The sequence below is a fragment of the Protopterus annectens genome, chromosome 1.part0 (genome assembly GCF_019279795.1).
Source record: "Protopterus annectens isolate FY-2018-M chromosome 1.part0, PAN1.0, whole genome shotgun sequence".
NCBI lineage: Eukaryota > Metazoa > Chordata > Ceratodontiformes > Protopteridae > Protopterus > Protopterus annectens.
Window position 1 is genome coordinate 1,779,749,016 of NC_056725.1, and position 19,696 is coordinate 1,779,768,711.

A 19,696-nucleotide genomic window follows, 5' to 3' on the forward strand; every position below is an offset into this window, starting at 1 on the left:
CTCATTTCAACAATAGCGCTAATTTCTAAGAGACGCTGTGGTTCAGAATACAAACTCAAACAATGCTGTAAATCAGTTGTCTCAAAATCTAGATAGGTTTAAAGGCTTCTATTAGCAGCTAAAATAAAGCGTGAGCTGTATTGGCCTTTACAAAGCTGAGAGAACGCCGAAAGAAGTTGTCGCTGAGTACTAACAGTCAGATGCCTCAAAAACTAGACCAGTTAGGTTTAACGGTATGTAAGCGCGTTTACTACGATAGCGCTAGCTATACTGGCCTTTGTAATCCTAGGAAAACACCGAGGATCATTTATTAATCAAAATGAACACTTTATTCAGTTAATGCTTAGTACTAGACAGGTCAGGGTTTAAGGTTTGTATCATATATATCAGCTAAAGGCACAGGATGCAGAATGCAGATAGAAATCAACTAAAAACCATTCCTAATAAGCAGAGCAGTGTTCTTCTAACACTATAGTTGAGCAGTGCAGCGTTCTTCTAACAGTATAGTTAAGGTACTGCAAAAACGCTAGCTAAAAACAATTCCTAATAAGCAGAGCAGCGTTCATCTAACACTGTAGTTGAGCAGTGCAGCGTTCTTCTAACAGTATAGTTAGGGTACTGCAAAAACGCTAGCTGAGTTGGCCGTACATCCTAGGAAAACACCGAGGATAATACACTAATCATAGATTACACGCTGTCTAAGTTGTAGCTTAGTACTAGTGGGCGGCTAATTTAAACTATGCTAGGCAAAGATAGTAAAACACTGGTTCCGTCCGAGGTTTTAAATTGAGTCGTTTTTTAAAGTAAAACAGGTAGCTGTAAATAAGCCCTGAACCATATATAAATAGCTCAATTTAGGAGGGCAGAAAGTTAAATAAACAACCATAGGAAGTATAAATATCCAACACTATACACAGTATAGCCTAGTAGAGGCAGGCAGCACAGTTTAAAACAAGTATCCCAAACATATATGTACTACAAGGCACAGGATGCAAGACGCTGATAGAAATCAATGTTGCAAGCAGAGCCACGTTCATCTAACAATACAGTTATTTGTAAACCATACAATGACTCACATTAAAGCAACACATTACAGGAGACCAGCATGGATAATTAGAACAGCCTGTCGCTTACCTGCACAGATAGGAGGCACTCAGCAGCCGAGCAAGAGGTAGGGAGTAAAGATGGCGTCTTAAGGTGAGGGGGGATATTTATAAGGTTGCTTGGGAGGGTTGAAAGAGGTAAGGGGGAGGGGCAAAGATATAGGAGAGTGGTGGGAACGAATAGAGAGGAGAGAAAGGGGGAGGGGCACAAGTATAGGAAAGTGGCGGGAAGTCTAGAGAAGGAGAGACAAGAATAGGAGTAAATATGGAGGTTATCAGAAGTGAGGGGTGATAGTGCAGGAATGTACAGCCTTAGGGAGATAAGTTAAAGGAATACAGATGATAGGGGGGTAGTGTAGGGGCGTAGGGTGAAAGAAGAAGCCAGAGGAGTATGAAACTGAGGAAACAATCAGTCAAGTGTAGAAACAGCAGGTAAGTTATAACTGGTAGAATAATGTTAGGAGGTTTGGTATTAGTAGGCAGAGCTATAGTAGGCAGGTTAAGGTCAGGATAGTGAAGGCAAGGGAGGGATAGGGACTATATTAGAGAACAGATACAGGTAGAAGGCTGAAAACAGTAAGTTTGGCAAAGAGTGAGAAGAGACGGTAAAGTTATAGGAGAAGCAGTGGGAAATATATTAGAAGTCAAAGGAGGATAGGCAGGAATGCAAGTGATAATGATAGCAGAGTAGGAGTAAGGGTCTGGGCAGTAAGATATAGGGAGAGTTGCTGGCTGCTGGTAGGCCTGGGCAGGTAGTTAGGCTAGGAACACACTTCAAATATACAGGGACATATATATAGTTAAAACATACTTAGTCAGTCTTTCTTTGTGATATCACTTGTTTCCCAAACAAAGTCTGGTAAATAGGATTAGTTTGGGCAGTTCAGGTCTTCAAGGAGGGCCAAGCTTCTGTTATGTGTTTTAGCTGGGTCCCGTTAGAGGGGTAGTTAAAATCTAGGAAAGAGAGTGAGAGTGTGAAGAGAGGGAAAAAGGATATGTAAACCTTAATACTCTAAAAAATAGAATATGCAAACAACATATATCAGCTTCAAGAAGAGTTACACTGCAGTAAGTGAGCAAAACAGGTTATACTTTGCATGTAAATCCTAGAAGATAGGTAGAGGCACAATTTATTATATAGGAGTCTTCTTCAATTGTCGGCTGTACACCGGAATAGTAGACTCTCATAAAATGCAACAGCAATTAATCGCTAGACAGTTGTCTAATTAAAAACACCATATTACAGTAAAGTAGGATAAGTATTGAATAACAATGCAGTCGGCAACTGTGTTCAAAGACTATCAAACAAAAGGCGCCAGAATACTAAGGTTTGAACTGTCCCCATAAAGGACTAACCTGGAACACAACCAGTTCTACTGTTTGTTGCGATACATAGTTACAGGCTTAACTCAATACAAACACAGTTTGTTACAATGTAATATTACAGACTTAACTCAATACTAAGCAGAGTACTATGCATCACCTAGAAACTGGGAAAAAGAAAAAGTGACCCCTCGGGGTGTACATACACAAGATGGGTTTAAGTCTAATAAGCGCGTTTCAACAATAGCGCTAATTTCTAAGAGACGCTGTGGTTCAGAATACAAACTCAAACAATGCTGTAAATCAGTTGTCTCAAAATCTAGATAGGTTTAAAGGCTTCTATTAGCAGCTAAAATAAAGCGTGAGCTGTATTGGCCTTTACAAAGCTGAGAGAACGCCAAAACAAGTAGTCGCTGGGTACTAACAGACAGATGCCTCAAAAACTAGACCAGTTAGGTTTAAAGGTATGTATGCGCGTTTACTACAGTAGCGCTAGCTATACTGGCCTTTGTAATCCTAGGAAAACACAGAGGATCATTTACTAACCAAAATGAACACTTTATTAAGTTGACGCTTAGTACTAGACAGGTCAGGGTTTAAGGTTAGTATAATATATATCAGCTAAAAGGCACAGGATGCAGAACGCTGATAGAAATCAACGTTATAAGCAGAGCAGCATTCTTCTAACACTATAGTTGAGCAGTGCAGCATTCTTCTAACAGTATAGTTAAGGTACTGCAAAAGAGCAGCATTCTTCTAACACTATAGATGAGCAGGGCAGCATTCTTCTAACAGTATAGTTAAGGTACTACAAAAGCGCTAGCTGAGTTGGCCTTACATCCTAGGAAAACACCAAGGATAATACACTAATCATAGATTACACGCTGTCTAAGTTGAAGCTTAGTACTAGTGGGCGGCTAATTTAAAACTATGCTAGGCAAAGATAGTAAAACACTGGGTCCGTCCGAGGCTTTAAACTGAGTCGTTTTTTAAAGTAAAACAGGTAGCTGTAAATAAGCCCTGAACCATATATAAATAGCTCAATTTTGGAGGGCAGAAAGTTAAATAAACAATCACAGGTAGGTATATAATATCCAACACTATACACAGTATAGCCTAGTAGAGGCAGGCAGCACAGTTTAAAACAGGTATCCCAAGCATATATCTACTACAAAGTACAGGATGCAAGACGCTGATAGAAATCAATGTTGCAAGCAGAACCACGTTCATCTAACAATACATTTATTTGTAAAAACATACAATGTCTCACATTAAAGCAACACAATACAGGAGACCAGCATGGATAATTAGAACAGCCTGCCGCTTACCTGCACAGAATAGGAGGCACTCAGCAGCCGAGCAAGAGGTAGGGAGTAAAGATGGCGTCCTAAGGTGAGGGGGGATATTTATAAGGTTGCTTGGGAGGGTTGAAAGAGGTAAGGGGGAGGGGCAAAGATAAAGGAGAGTGGCGGGAACGATTAGTGAGGAGAGAAAGGGGGAGGGGCACACATATAGGAGAGTGGCGGGAAGACTAGAGAAGGAGAGACAAGAATAGGAGTAAATATGGAGGTTTTCAGAAATGAGGGGTGATAGTGCAGGAATATACAGCCTTAGGGAGATAAGGTAAAGGAGTACAGATAATAGGGGAGATAGTGTAGGGGCATAGGGTGAAAGCAGAAGCCAGAGGAGTATGAAATTGAGGAAACAATCAGTCAAGTGTAGAAATAGCAGGTAAGTTATAACTGGTAGAATAATGTTAGGAGGTAAGGTGATAGTAGGCAGAGCTATAGTAGGCAGGTTAAGGTCAGGATAGTGAAGGCAAGGGAGGGGGATAGGGACTATATTAGAGAACAGATACAGGTAGAAGGCTGAAAACAGTAAGTTTGGCAAAGAGTGAGAAGAGAAGGTAAAGTTATAGGAGAAGCAGTGGGAAATATATTAGAAGTCAAAGGAGGATAGGCAGGAATGCAAGTGATAATGATAGCAGAGTAGGAGTAAGGGTCTGGGCAGTAAGATATAGGGAGAGTTGCTGGCTGCTGGTAGGCCTGGGCAGGTAGTTAGGCTAGGAACACACTTCAAATATACAGGGACATATATATAGTTAAAACATACTTAGTCAGTCTTTCTTTGTGATATCACTTGTTTCCCAAACAAAGTCTGGTAAATAGGATTAGTTTGGGCAGTTCAGGTCTTCAAGGAGGGCCAAGCTTCTGTTATGTGTTTTAGCTGGGTCCCGTTAGAGGGGTAGTTAAAATCTAGGAAAGAGAGTGAGAGTGTGAAGAGAGGGAAAAAGGATATGTAAACCTTAATACTCTAAAAAATAGAATATGCAAACAACATATATCAGCTTCAAGAAGAGTTACACTGCAGTAAGTGAGCAAAACAGGTTATACTTTGCATGTAAATCCTAGAAGATAGGTAGAGGCACAATTTATTATATAGGAGTCTTCTTCAATTGTCGGCTGTACACCGGAAAAGTAGACTCTCATAAAATGCAACAGCTATTAATCGCTAGACAGTTGTCTAATTAAAAACACCGTATTACAGCAAAGTAGGATAAGTATTGAATAACAATGCAGTCGGCAACTGTGTTCAAAGACTTAACAAACAAAAGGCGCCAGAATACAAGGTTTGAACTGTCCCCATAAAGGACTAACCTGGAACACAACCAGTTCTACTGTTTGTTGCGATACATAGTTACAGGCTTAACTCAGTACAAACACAGTTTGTTACAATGTTATATTACAGACTTAACTCAATACTAAGCAGAGTACTATGCACTGCCTAGAAACTGGGGAAAAAAGAAAAAGAAAAAGTGACCCCTCGGGGTGTACATACACAAGATGGGTTTAAGCTTAATAGGCTCGTTTCAATAATAACGCTAATCTCTAAAAGACGCTGTGGTTCAGAATACAAACTCAAACAATGCTGTAAATCAGTTGTCTCAAAATCTAGATAGGTTTAAAGGCTTCTATTAGCAGCTAAAATAAAGCGTGAGCTGTATTGGCCTTTACAAAGCTGAGAGAACGCCAAAACAAGTTGTTGCTGAGTACTAACAGTCAGATGCCTCAAAAACTAGACCAGTTAGGTTTAACGGTATGTAAGCGCGTTTACTACGATAGCGCTAGCTATACTGGCCTTTGTAATCCTAGGAAAACACCGAGGATCATTTATTAATCAAAATGAACACTTTATTCAGTTAACGCTTAGTACTAGACAGGTCAGGGTTTAAGGTTTGTATCATATATATCAGCTAAAGGCACAGGATGCAGAATGCAGATAGAAATCAACTAAAAACCATTCCTGATAAGCAGAGCAGCGTTCATCTAACACTATAGTTGAGCAGTGCAGCGTTCTTCTAACAGTATAGTTAAGGTACTGCAAAAACGCTAGCTAAAAACAATTCCTAATAAGCAGAGCAGCGTTCATCTAACACTATAGTTGAGCAGTGCAGCGTTCTTCTAACAGTATAGTTAGGGTACTGCAAAAACGCTAGCTGAGTAGGCCATACATCCTAGGAAAACACCGAGGATAATACACTAATCATAGATTACACGCTGTCTAAGTTGTAGCTTAGTACTAGTGGGCAGCTAATTTAAACTATGCTAGGCAAAGATAGTAAAACACTGGGTCCGTCCGAGGTTTTAAATTGAGTCGTTTTTTAAAGTAAAACAGGTAGCTGTAAATAAGCCCTGAACCATATATAAATAGCTCAATTTAGGAGGGCAGAAAGTTAAATAAACAACCATAGGAAGTATAAATATCCAACACTATACACAGTATAGCCTAGAAGAGGCAGGCAGCACAGTTTTAAACAGGTATCGGAAGCATATATCTACTACAAAGTACAGGATGCAAGACGCTGATAGAAATCAATGTTGCAAGCAGAACCACGTTCATCTAACAATACATTTATTTGTAAAAACATACAATGTCTCACATTAGCAACACAATACAGGAGACCAGCATGGATAATTAGAACAGCCTGCCGCTTACCTGCACAGAATAGGACGCACTCAGCAGCCGAGCAAGAGGTAGGGAGTAAAGATGGCGTCCTAAGGTGAGGGGGGATATTTATAAGGTTGCTTGGGAGGGTTGAAAGAGGTAAGGGGGAGGGGCAAAGATAAAGGAGAGTGGCGGGAACGATTAGTGAGGAGAGAAAGGGGGAGGGGCACATATATAGGAGAGTGGCGGGAAGACTAGAGAAGGAGAGACAAGAATAGGAGTAAATATGGAGGTTTTCAGAAATGAGGGGTGATAGTGCAGGAATATACAGCCTTAGGGAGATAAGGTAAAGGAGTACAGATAATAGGGGGGATAGTGTAGGGGCATAGGGTGAAAGCAGAAGCCAGAGGAGTATGAAATTGAGGAAACAATCAGTCAAGTGTAGAAACAGCAGGTAAGTTATAACTGGTAGAATAATGTTAGGAGGTAAGGTGATAGTAGGCAGAGCTATAGTAGGCAGGTTAAGGTCAGGATAGTGAAGGCAAGGGAGGGGGATAGGGACTATATTAGAGAACAGATACAGGTAGAAGGCTGAAAACAGTAAGTTTGGCAAAGAGTGAGAAGAGACGGTAAAGTTATAGGAGAAGCAGTGGGAAATATATTAGAAGTCAAAGGAGGATAGGCAGGAATGCAAGTGATAATGATAGCAGAGTAGGAGTAAGGGTCTGGGCAGTAAGATATAGGGAGAGTTGCTGGCTGCTGGTAGGCCTGGGCAGGTAGTTAGGCTAGGAACACACTTCAAATATACAGGGACATATATATAGTTAAAACATACTTAGTCAGTCTTTCTTTGTGATATCACTTGTTTCCCAAACAAAGTCTGGTAAATAGGATTAGTTTGGGCAGTTCAGGTCTTCATGGAGGGCCAAACTTCTGTTATGTGTTTTAGCTGGGTCCCGTTAGAGGGGTAGTTAAAATCTAGGAAAGAGAGTGAGAGTGTGAAGAGAGGGAAAAAGGATATGTAAACCTTAATACTCTAAAAAATAGAATATGCAAACAACATATATCAGCTTCAAGAAGAGTTACACTGCAGTAAGTGAGCAAAACAGGTTATACTTTGCATGTAAATCCTAGAAGATAGGTAGAGGCACAATTTATTATATAGGAGTCTTCTTCAATTGTCGGCTGTACACCGGAAAAGTAGACTCTCATAAAATGCAACAGCTATTAATCGCTAGACAGTTGTCTAATTAAAAACACCGTATTACAGTAAAGTAGGATAAGTATTGAATAACAATGCAGTCGGCAACTGTGTTCAAAGACTTAACAAACAAAAGGCGCCAGAATACAAGGTTTGAACTGTCCCCATAAAGGACTAACCTGGAACACAACCAGTTCTACTGTTTGTTGCGATACATAGTTACAGGCTTAACTCAGTACAAACACAGTTTGTTACAATGTAATATTACAGACTTAACTCAATACTAAGCAGAGTACTATGCATCACCTAGAAACTGGGAAAAAGAAAAAGTGACCCCTCGGGGTGTACATACACAAGATGGGTTTAAGTCTAATAAGCGCGTTTCAACAATAGCTAATTTCTAAGAGCTGTGGTTCAGAATACAAACTCAAACAATGCTGTAAATCAGTTGTCTCAAGATCTAGATAGGTTTAAAGGCTTCTATTAGCAACTAAAATTAAAGCGTGAGCTGTATTGGCCTTTACAAAGCTGAGAGAACACTTAACGCCAAAACAAGTTGTCGCTTAGTACTAACAGTCAGATGCCTCAAAAACTAGACCAGTTAGGTTTAACGGTATGTATGTAAGCGTTTACTACGATAGCGCTAGCTATACTGGCCTTTGTAATCCTAGGAAAACACCGAGGATCATTTATTAATCAAAATGAACACTTTATTCAGTTAATGCTTAGTACTAGACAGGTCAGGGTTTAAGGTTTGTATCATATATATCAGCTAAAGGCACAGGATGCAGAATGCAGATAGAAATCAACTAAAAACCATTCCTAATAAGCAGAGCAGTGTTCTTCTAACACTATAGTTGAGCAGTGCAGCGTTCTTCTAACAGTATAGTTAAGGTACTGCAAAAACGCTAGCTAAAACAAATCCTTATAAGCAGAGGAGCGGTCATCTTACACCGTTGTTGAGGAGTGGAGCGTTCTTCTAACAGTATAGTTAGGGTACTGCAAAGCTAGCTGAGTTGGCCGTACATCCTAGGAAAACACCGAGGATAATACACTAATCATAGATTACACGCTGTCTAAGTTGTAGCTTAGTACTAGTGGGCGGCTAATTTAAACTATGCTAGGCAAAGATAGTAAAACACTGGTTCCGTCCGAGGTTTTAAATTGAGTCGTTTTAAAGTAAAACAGGTAGCTGTAAATAAGCCCTGAACCATATATAAATAGCTCAATTTTGGAGGGCAGAAAGTTAAATAAACAACCATAGGAAGTATAAATATCCAACACTATACACAGTATAGCCTAGAAGAGGCAGGCAGCACAGTTTTAAACAGGTATCGGAAGCATATATCTACTACAAAGTACAGGATGCAAGACGCTGATAGAAATCAATGTTGCAAGCAGAACCACGTTCATCTAACAATACATTTATTTGTAAAAACATACAATGTCTCACATTAAAGCAACACAATACAGGAGACCAGCCTGGATAATTAGAACAGCCTGCCGCTTACCTGCACAGAATAGGAGGCACTCAGCAGCCGAGCAAGAGGTAGGGAGTAAAGATGGCGTCCTAAGGTGAGGGGGGATATTTATAAGGTTGCTTGGGAGGGTTGAAAGAGGTAAGGGGGAGGGGCAAAGATAAAGGAGAGTGGCGGGAACGATTAGTGAGGAGAGAAAGGGGGAGGGGCACACATATAGGAGAGTGGCGGGAAGACTAGAGAAGGAGAGACAAGAATAGGAGTAAATATGGAGGTTTTCAGAAATGAGGGGTGATAGTGCAGGAATATACAGCCTTAGGGAGATAAGGTAAAGGAGTACAGATAATAGGGGGGATAGTGTAGGGGCATAGGGTGAAAGCAGAAGCCAGAGGAGTATGAAATTGAGGAAACAATCAGTCAAGTGTAGAAACAGCAGGTAAGTTATAACTGGTAGAATAATGTTAGGAGGTAAGGTGATAGTAGGCAGAGCTATAGTAGGCAGGTGAAGGTCAGGATAGTGAAGGCAAGGGAGGGGGATAGGGACTATATTAGAGAACAGATACAGGTAGAAGGCTGAAAACAGTAAGTTTGGCAAAGAGTGAGAAGAGACGGTAAAGTTATAGGAGAAGCAGTGGGAAATATATTAGAAGTCAAAGGAGGATAGGCAGGAATGCAAGTGATAATGATAGCAGAGTAGGAGTAAGGGTCTGGGCAGTAAGATATAGGGAGAGTTGCTGGCTGCTGGTAGGCCTGGGCAGGTAGTTAGGCTAGGAACACACTTCAAATATACAGGGACATATATATAGTTAAAACATACTTAGTCAGTCTTTCTTTGTGATATCACTTGTTTCCCAAACAAAGTCTGGTAAATAGGATTAGTTTGGGCAGTTCAGGTCTTCAAGGAGGGCCAAGCTTCTGTTATGTGTTTTAGCTGGGTCCCGTTAGAGGGGTAGTTAAAATCTAGGAAAGAGAGTGAGAGTGTGAAGAGAGGGAAAAAGGATATGTAAACCTTAATACTCTAAAAAATAGAATATGCAAACAACATATATCAGCTTCAAGAAGAGTTACACTGCAGTAAGTGAGCAAAACAGGTTATACTTTGCATGTAAATCCTAGAAGATAGGTAGAGGCACAATTTATTATATAGGAGTCTTCTTCAATTGTCGGCTGTACACCGGAAAAGTAGACTCTCATAAAATGCAACAGCTATTAATCGCTAGACAGTTGTCTAATTAAAAACACCGTATTACAGCAAAGTAGGATAAGTATTGAATAACAATGCAGTCGGCAACTGTGTTCAAAGACTTAACAAACAAAAGGCGCCAGAATACAAGGTTTGAACTGTCCCCATAAAGGACTAACCTGGAACACAACCAGTTCTACTGTTTGTTGCGATACATAGTTACAGGCTTAACTCAGTACAAACACAGTTTGTTACAATGTAATATTACAGACTTAACTCAATACTAAGCAGAGTACTATGCATCGCCTAGAAACTGGGAAAAAGAAAAAGAAAAAAGTGACCCCTCGGGGTGTACATACACAAGATGGGTTTAAGTCTAATAAGCGCGTTTCAACAATAGCGCTAATTTCTAAGAGACGCTGTGGTTCAGAATACAAACTCAAACAATGCTGTAAATCAGTTGTCTCAAAATCTAGATAGGTTTAAAGGCTTCTATTAGCAGCTAAAATAAAGCGTGAGCTGTATTGGCCTTTACAAAGCTGAGAGAACGCCAAAACAAGTTGTTGCTGAGTACTAACAGTCAGATGCCTCAAAAACTAGACCAGTTAGGTTTAACGGTATGTAAGCGCGTTTACTACGATAGCGCTAGCTATACTGGCCTTTGTAATCCTAGGAAAACACCGAGGATCATTTATTAATCAAAATGAACACTTTATTCAGTTAACGCTTAGTACTAGACAGGTCAGGGTTTAAGGTTTGTATCATATATATCAGCTAAAGGCACAGGATGCAGAATGCAGATAGAAATCAACTAAAAACCATTCCTGATAAGCAGAGCAGCGTTCATCTAACACTATAGTTGAGCAGTGCAGCGTTCTTCTAACAGTATAGTTAAGGTACTGCAAAAACGCTAGCTAAAAACAATTCCTAATAAGTAGAGCAGCGTTCATCTAACACTATAGTTGAGCAGTGCAGCGTTCTTCTAACAGTATAGTTAGGGTACTGCAAAAACGCTAGCTGAGTTGGCCGTACATCCTAGGAAAACACCGAGGATAATACACTAATCATAGATTACACGCTGTCTAAGTTGTAGCTTAGTACTAGTGGGCGGCTAATTTAAACTATGCTAGGCAAAGATAGTAAAACACTGGGTCCGTCCGAGGTTTTAAATTGAGTCGTTTTTTAAAGTAAAACAGGTAGCTGTAAATAAGCCCTGAACCATATATAAATAGCTCAATTTTGGAGGGCAGAAAGTTAAATAAACAACCATAGGAAGTATAAATATCCAACACTATACACAGTATAGCCTAGAAGAGGCAGGCAGCACAGTTTTAAACAGGTATCGGAAGCATATATCTACTACAAAGTACAGGATGCAAGACGCTGATAGAAATCAATGTTGCAAGCAGAACCACGTTCATCTAACAATACATTTATTTGTAAAAACATACAATGTCTCACATTAAAGCAACACAATACAGGAGACCAGCATGGATAATTAGAACAGCCTGCCGCTTACCTGCACAGAATAGGAGGCACTCAGCAGCCGAGCAAGAGGTAGGGAGTAAAGATGGCGTCCTAAGGTGAGGGGGGATATTTATAAGGTTGCTTGGGAGGGTTGAAAGAGGTAAGGGGGAGGGGCAAAGATAAAGGAGAGTGGCGGGAACGATTAGTGAGGAGAGAAAGGGGGAGGGGCACACATATAGGAGAGTGGCGGGAAGACTAGAGAAGGAGAGACAAGAATAGGAGTAAATATGGAGGTTTTCAGAAATGAGGGGTGATAGTGCAGGAATATACAGCCTTAGGGAGATAAGGTAAAGGAGTACAGATAATAGGGGAGATAGTGTAGGGGCATAGGGTGAAAGCAGAAGCCAGAGGAGTATGAAATTGAGGAAACAATCAGTCAAGTGTAGAAATAGCAGGTAAGTTATAACTGGTAGAATAATGTTAGGAGGTAAGGTGATAGTAGGCAGAGCTATAGTAGGCAGGTTAAGGTCAGGATAGTGAAGGCAAGGGAGGGATAGGGACTATATTAGAGAACAGATACAGGTAGAAGGCTGAAAACAGTAAGTTTGGCAAAGAGTGAGAAGAGAAGGTAAAGTTATAGGAGAAGCAGTGGGAAATATATTAGAAGTCAAAGGAGGATAGGCAGGAATGCAAGTGATAATGATAGCAGAGTAGGAGTAAGGGTCTGGGCAGTAAGATATAGGGAGAGTTGCTGGCTGCTGGTAGGCCTGGGCAGGTAGTTAGGCTAGGAACACACTTCAAATATACAGGGACATATATATAGTTAAAACATACTTAGTCAGTCTTTCTTTGTGATATCACTTGTTTCCCAAACAAAGTCTGGTAAATAGGATTAGTTTGGGCAGTTCAGGTCTTCAAGGAGGGCCAAGCTTCTGTTATGTGTTTTAGCTGGGTCCCGTTAGAGGGGTAGTTAAAATCTAGGAAAGAGAGTGAGAGTGTGAAGAGAGGAAAAAGGATATGTAAACCTTAATACTCTAAAAAATAGAATATGCAAACAACATATATCAGCTTCAAGAAGAGTTACACTGCAGTAAGTGAGCAAAACAGGTTATACTTTGCATGTAAATCCTAGAAGATAGGTAGAGGCACAATTTATTATATAGGAGTCTTCTTCAATTGTCGGCTGTACACCGGAAAAGTAGACTCTCATAAAATGCAACAGCTATTAATCGCTAGACAGTTGTCTAATTAAAAACACCGTATTACAGCAAAGTAGGATAAGTATTGAATAACAATGCAGTCGGCAACTGTGTTCAAAGACTTAACAAACAAAAGGCGCCAGAATACAAGGTTTGAACTGTCCCCATAAAGGACTAACCTGGAACACAACCAGTTCTACTGTTTGTTGCGATACATAGTTACAGGCTTAACTCAGTACAAACACAGTTTGTTACAATGTTATATTACAGACTTAACTCAATACTAAGCAGAGTACTATGCATCGCCTAGAAACTGGGAAAAAGAAAAAGAAAAAAGTGACCCCTCGGGGTGTACATACACAAGATGGGTTTAAGTCTAATAAGCGCGTTTCAACAATAGCGCTAATTTCTAAGAGACGCTGTGGTTCAGAATACAAACTCAAACAATGCTGTAAATCAGTTGTCTCAAAATCTAGATAGGTTTAAAGGCTTCTATTAGCAGCTAAAATAAAGCGTGAGCTGTATTGGCCTTTACAAAGCTGAGAGAACGCCAAAACAAGTTGTTGCTGAGTACTAACAGTCAGATGCCTCAAAAACTAGACCAGTTAGGTTTAACGGTATGTAAGCGCGTTTACTACGATAGCGCTAGCTATACTGGCCTTTGTAATCCTAGGAAAACACCGAGGATCATTTATTAATCAAAATGAACACTTTATTCAGTTAACGCTTAGTACTAGACAGGTCAGGGTTTAAGGTTTGTATCATATATATCAGCTAAAGGCACAGGATGCAGAATGCAGATAGAAATCAACTAAAAACCATTCCTGATAAGCAGAGCAGCGTTCATCTAACACTATAGTTGAGCAGTGCAGCGTTCTTCTAACAGTATAGTTAAGGTACTGCAAAAACGCTAGCTAAAAACAATTCCTAATAAGCAGAGCAGCGTTCATCTAACACTATAGTTGAGCAGTGCAGCGTTCTTCTAACAGTATAGTTAGGGTACTGCAAAAACGCTAGCTGAGTAGGCCATACATCCTAGGAAAACACCGAGGATAATACACTAATCATAGATTACACGCTGTCTAAGTTGTAGCTTAGTACTAGTGGGCAGCTAATTTAAACTATGCTAGGCAAAGATAGTAAAACACTGGGTCCGTCCGAGGTTTTAAATTGAGTCGTTTTTTAAAGTAAAACAGGTAGCTGTAAATAAGCCCTGAACCATATATAAATAGCTCAATTTAGGAGGGCAGAAAGTTAAATAAACAACCATAGGAAGTATAAATATCCAACACTATACACAGTATAGCCTAGAAGAGGCAGGCAGCACAGTTTTAAACAGGTATCGGAAGCATATATCTACTACAAAGTACAGGATGCAAGGCGCTGATAGAAATCAATGTTGCAAGCAGAACCACGTTCATCTAACAATACATTTATTTGTAAAAACATACAATGTCTCACATTAGCAACACAATACAGGAGACCAGCATGGATAATTAGAACAGCCTGCCGCTTACCTGCACAGAATAGGACGCACTCAGCAGCCGAGCAAGAGGTAGGGAGTAAAGATGGCGTCCTAAGGTGAGGGGGGATATTTATAAGGTTGCTTGGGAGGGTTGAAAGAGGTAAGGGGGAGGGGCAAAGATAAAGGAGAGTGGCGGGAACGATTAGTGAGGAGAGAAAGGGGGAGGGGCACATATATAGGAGAGTGGCGGGAAGACTAGAGAAGGAGAGACAAGAATAGGAGTAAATATGGAGGTTTTCAGAAATGAGGGGTGATAGTGCAGGAATATACAGCCTTAGGGAGATAAGGTAAATGAGTACAGATAATAGGGGGGATAGTGTAGGGGCATAGGGTGAAAGCAGAAGCCAGAGGAGTATGAAATTGAGGAAACAATCAGTCAAGTGTAGAAACAGCAGGTAAGTTATAACTGGTAGAATAATGTTAGGAGGTAAGGTGATAGTAGGCAGAGCTATAGTAGGCAGGTTAAGGTCAGGATAGTGAAGGCAAGGGAGGGATAGGGACTATATTAGAGAACAGATACAGGTAGAAGGCTGAAAACAGTAAGTTTGGCAAAGAGTGAGAAGAGACGGTAAAGTTATAGGAGAAGCAGTGGGAAATATATTAGAAGTCAAAGGAGGATAGGCAGGAATGCAAGTGATAATGATAGCAGAGTAGGAGTAAGGGTCTGGGCAGTAAGATATAGGGAGAGTTGCTGGCTGCTGGTAGGCCTGGGCAGGTAGTTAGGCTAGGAACACACTTCAAATATACAGGGACATATATATAGTTAAAACATACTTAGTCAGTCTTTCTTTGTGATATCACTTGTTTCCCAAACAAAGTCTGGTAAATAGGATTAGTTTGGGCAGTTCAGGTCTTCAAGGAGGGCCAAGCTTCTGTTGTGTGTTTTAGCTGGGTCCCGTTAGAGGGGTAGTTAACATTTAGTCAGTCTTTCTTTGTGATATCACTTGTTTCCCAAACAAAGTCTGGTAAATAGGATTAGTTTGGACAGTTCAGGTCTTCAAGGAGGGCCAAGCTTCTGTTATGTGTTTTAGCTGGGTCCCGTTAGAGGGGTAGTTAAAATTTAGTCAGTCTTTCTTTGTGATATCACTTGTTTCCCAAACAAAGTCTGGTAAATAGGATTAATTTGGGCAGTTCAGGTCTTCAAGGAGGGCCAAGCTTCTGTTATGTGTTTTAGCTGGGTCCCGTTAGAGGGGTAGTTAAAATTTAGTCAGTCTTTCTTTGTGATATCACTTGTTTCCCAAACAAAGTCTGGTAAATAGGATTAGTTTGGGCAGTTCAGGTCTTCAAGGAGGGCCAAGCTTCTGTTATGTGTTTTAGCTGGGTCCCGTTTGAGGGGTAGTTAAAAATTAGTCAGTCTTTCTTTGTGATATCACTTGTTTCCCAAACAAAGTCTGGTAAATAGGATTAGTTTGGGCAGTTCAGGTCTTCAAGGAAGGCCAAGCTTCTGTTATGTGTTTTAGCTGGGTCCCGTTAGAGGGGTAGTTAAAATCTGCACAGAATAGGAGGCACTCAGCAGCCGAGCAAGAGGTAGGGAGTAAAGACCTACTAGTCTAGTACTAGTAAAGACTAATGGATAAAGTATTTTATTATGAAAAAATGATGGAACTTTTAAATGACAGGGAAACCTATGTTCAAATCAACCTGTTTATTTATTTTTGTCATTTTCGCTTTGAGGTGTAAACCGGGCGTTAATCCAGTCTTCTGAACTTTTTCTCTGTCATATTAAAAATACTCTAGAAAACAATGATTTTTTTTTGTTCACAAAAATGGTATATTCTGTATGAAGTATAGTATATGTAGAGTCATTCATAATGATACAAATATTTGTGTAAGAACAGAGCAAACCCTTATGTAAATAAGTTGTATTTTACTTATAATTCTTCTTTTATAGTTTACAGTATGTTTGCCCATTACAAAAGCTAATGTTCAGAACTATTGTCATAGGAAGTAGCGCCTGAGTTATGTGTATCAGATATTACCTTACTGAAAAACTGGTCCTGCTCAGTCTTGTGATTTGCTTTCTGAAAATAATCATGGATCTCTTAAATGATGTCATAGATAACGTACAAACATTGGACCCAACTCAGCTTGGGTTTGTCAAAGACAGGTCTTGCCTACTCCACCTGGTGGACTTCTTAGAGAAGGTCACCAAAGCAATGGATGAGGGGAAAATTGTGCTTACTGCCTACCTCAAGCTGGACAAGGCATTTGACAATACCCACTTTGGCATTGTCGTAAAGTTTACTAAACTAGGTCTAAACCCATACATCACCCACTAGAAAGCTAGCTGGCTTACAGACAGAAACCAAGAAGTTAGAATAGGGAGGTCTTCCTCCACAAAAATACCATTTAGTAGTGGGGTGCATATGGGCTCAGTACTGGGGCTCCTTTTGTTTGGCATCTACTTTTCTGAGATCAAGGCTACATTCAAGGGCTGGCCAGATTTGCAGGTGATTGCAAACTGGATGCAGTCATTGAATCCCCCAAGACACAAATATCCTCCTGGAATGCCAGACTAATAACTGGTGCTAGAGTCATGATCTAAAACTCAATGCCAAAATGTACATCATGCTATATTTCATAAAGACTGCCTCCAGAGCAAGCTACTACTTACACAATAGCCCCTAAGAGTAGACTCTAGTCAGGGATTTGTAAACACATATAGAGAGGAATTTGGCATTTGACTACCATATTTCTACTGTGGTGAGGAAATTATTCTAAGTTGTAAAACTTATAAGCAGGGGCATCTAGTTCAAACATATTATTGTTCCTTTGTACTGTGGTCTTATAAGACCAAACGTTGAATACAGTGGTGCCCCCTTTGGTATGTACCTGACCAGGCATATGCAACAGTTGCAGTGTCCTCAGAGAGGAGAATACATGGTGAGGAAAATAAGTCTTATGCACACTACCTCAAAGCCTTGTCTTTATATTCAGTCTCCTACAGGCCGCTAAGAAACAACTTATGCCTGACCTACAAAGAATCCTCTGATCCAGCCCTTATGGATTTGTTGCACATTCATAAAACAAATGGTAGCAGGAGATGACAAGCCAGGGATCTAATCATTCTTTAGAGCCTCCTTGTTGGATCTTTTTTGGTGTTTTAAATACTTTTTTTAGTGTCTCACTGCTATTTTTCTGCTGTGTTAAATGTTCTCTAGGGTTTCACACTTAAACTAGGGTAGCTAGTAGCTGTAGCATAGTCCAGATCCAGGCCTGCTGCTTCTGGAACATTTTGTAGTGGTTTGTTTGTTCTAAGCACATTTTCCAGGCCATCTTGGATTGGAAAGGCCTATCTGCACTTTTGTGAGAGAATTGTGTAGATTGGGACCCGACTGTTAAAGGGAGGCTGCTCTAGGGCTTGGAATGAGTATCCCCATTGGTCCTTTTGAATTTTGATATTTTTTTTCATGTTTTAGCTTCTGGCATTTAGGACCTGCATCTGAGCAGTTTTCAGCTTGTTTGCATGTCACATGGTACCTTGCACTAACGCGCACTACTGCACAATTGTGCGCCACAGCCAGACAGTTAAATTCAACAAATGTTCCCTTAAAACTCATGCAGAAATATCCATTCATCTAGCTCCTCTGTGATTGTTTCTGAAAAGCCACCCCTAGTGACAACAGTCTTCAACCTAGCATTATGGACAGTTGAACCACCCTTGTCTCTCCAGCCAACCTTGTTGACTAGGGTCTCTGGAGGCAGTGTAGCACTTGCCTAATGTACACAGACAACCCTCTACTAATAGCACAGTGTAGTACAGAGTGTGAGAGATGTATTTGCACCAAGAATCTAGAATCCACGCTCTCTGTCACTCAAAACAGTAACACGGGGAAGTTTCTCATCTCACCCACCACTACATATATACATAGTATCACTACTCATACACATACCACTGCTCACACACAAAGTACACATCAAACACGTAAATGCACATATGCAGAGGTTCTCTCAAAAAACTTACCAAAACACCAGAGACCCCCAAAACACAAGTCAGCTACAGCTAACACAGTCTCCACAGCACCTATGACATGTAGCAATGCCAGTGCCTCACCCACCAAGCCCATAAGGCATAACACTCAAAAGCCAAGTTTTATTGTCATTGGAGACTCAATAGTGAGACAGACAGATGTCCCACTCATCAGCTTGGGCAAGGAGAAAGTTACAGTCAGCTGCCTGTCCAGTGCCAGGATTCATCAAATCAGGCATGTACTCAGGTCTCTTAGCAATAAGTACCATTATGACTCTGTCATAATTCATGTTGGTGTGAATGACCTGAGATGTACTTCCCTGAAGTATATGAAGAGAGACATGGTTGAGCTCTCTGAATATGTGTCCCAAGTATGTATGACCTTAACCTTGAACAACATACTACCCTCACCTAGAATGATACCACAGTATAAAGAAAAAATGATTGATTTCAGTAAGTGGCTTAGATTTTGGTGTCATTCCAAGGTGATCCAGTTCCTGTCTACCTGGAAAGCAATGGTCAACAAACCTCGCTGCTTTGCCAGAGATGGTTTGCACCTGGCACCCCTAGGCTTTTGGCTGCTGGCAAAGGCTCTTGCCTCCCCCATAGTGCCTTTTTTAGGCAAGGTCTCGAAAACAATATTACCAACATGAAATTAACCAATCAGGACAAAATAAGGGTCATGCTGCTAAATGCTAGGAGCTTAAACTAAAAACTGCACTCCCTGGAAGCACTTCTATCAGTAGAAGATGTAGATGTCTGTGCAGTCATAGAAACCTGGTTTAAGGCCTCAGAGAGTACCCCAGCCCCGCAAGGCTACAATGCCTTCTACACCTTTAGACTGCAAAATGAATGTGTACAAATCAAAGGAGGGGGTGTTTCAGTCTATATTACAGGTAAATTCACCTCCCATCTAGTTAAACTGCGCAACTCCATGGAACTACTCTAGGTACAGGTTAAGGTGGGTAAGACCCACATTCAAGTCTTAGTCAGTTATAGATTCCCCTCCATGGGTTATGATACCCATGAAGCCTACTTAACCAAACCGATGACAATCCAAATTTTACTGAACACACTGGTTATGGGGGATTTCAATTATCCCACCATCAACTGGGAAACCTACTGTAACCCAAACTCGTTAGCACAAAAGTTCCTTGACATTGTGAATTCAAATAACCTGGAGCAAATTGTCCATACCCTGACAAGGGGAACAAACATTCTAGATCTGGTCCTCACCAACATGTCAAACAGGTGCTCTGCTGCAACTGTTAGACCCTCATTAGTTAAAACTAACCACAAATC

General features: G+C 40.5%; 1 long non-coding RNA gene across 1 annotated transcript; it reads right to left on the reverse strand.

The window, feature by feature from the left end:
• Positions 1-1,788: 1,788 nt before the first annotated feature.
• Positions 1,789-15,229, reverse strand: LOC122801866. The gene is made up of 5 exons (XR_006364813.1): positions 15,199-15,229; positions 12,535-12,677; positions 9,868-10,010; positions 4,539-4,681; positions 1,789-2,057 (listed from the first exon to the last, which is right to left on the reverse strand). It is a non-coding gene; the product is annotated as an uncharacterized LOC122801866 (long non-coding RNA).
• Between the last annotated feature and the right edge of the window lie 4,467 nt (positions 15,230-19,696).